Below are 701 nucleotides of genomic sequence, written 5' to 3'. Positions count from 1 at the left end.
TTCACAACTCTACGAAAAGCTTGCTTTAACCTTGACCAAATGTCATGTAAACAAACAGTCAGCGGAGCTCCACCGCCATAACCATATTGTCTTACCGAAAATATAACAACGCATGAGTTCAACGTGCTCTATTAATATTTCATCCCTTGCTAACCATCCAGATTTTAATAATAATTAATCTGTGGTGAAAAGATAAAATCAGGGAAAATAATTTTTATGTTTATTCCATCGTCCGCGAAGAAACTCACCTTATACAAGCTAGCCTGTTTGTTTTACTACCATATGCTCTTTATTTTTTTTTTTTGCGCTACAATTGAGTATGTCTCGAAGCAGGGTTAGTGTGTTATCGTATAAGCTGGGGTCCTAAATTCTTTACTTTTACAAATTTCTCGATTTCTTGTGCGAGAGAAAATATGTTTTAATAACAGTGGCCGGTCATGGCAAGTATTAGAAACAGGACTGACAGTATCTGAGAAACGCCTCTTATGCAGTATCAGTTACCAGTGACTTTTAGGTTGAATAAGCAATTAAAGGGATCCTATATGTCTGAGAAGAATGAACTTATCTACTGTGATAACCTAGTACTTCGTTTGATGGATGCATATTTTTGTGTTTGTTTTTTAACCATATTCATCATTCGAGGAACTCTTGATGGGGAAATTTCAAGGTCGGGCTCCACTTGAAACCGTCCAAAGTGAGTA

The 701-nt window shown here is 36.5% G+C and overlaps 1 protein-coding gene across 1 annotated transcript in view; it reads right to left on the bottom strand.

Moving 5' to 3' along the window:
• Positions 1–701, bottom strand: part of LOC119586942 (fibroleukin-like) — a 5,536-nt gene that overhangs the window by 2,426 nt on the left and 2,409 nt on the right. The window lies entirely within an intron of this gene.

Source organism: Penaeus monodon, chromosome 22, assembly GCF_015228065.2.
Source record: "Penaeus monodon isolate SGIC_2016 chromosome 22, NSTDA_Pmon_1, whole genome shotgun sequence".
Classification (NCBI taxonomy): domain Eukaryota; kingdom Metazoa; phylum Arthropoda; class Malacostraca; order Decapoda; family Penaeidae; genus Penaeus; species Penaeus monodon.
Note: the sequence above shows the minus strand (reverse complement) of the source record. Positions and strands in the feature narration are given on the sequence as shown.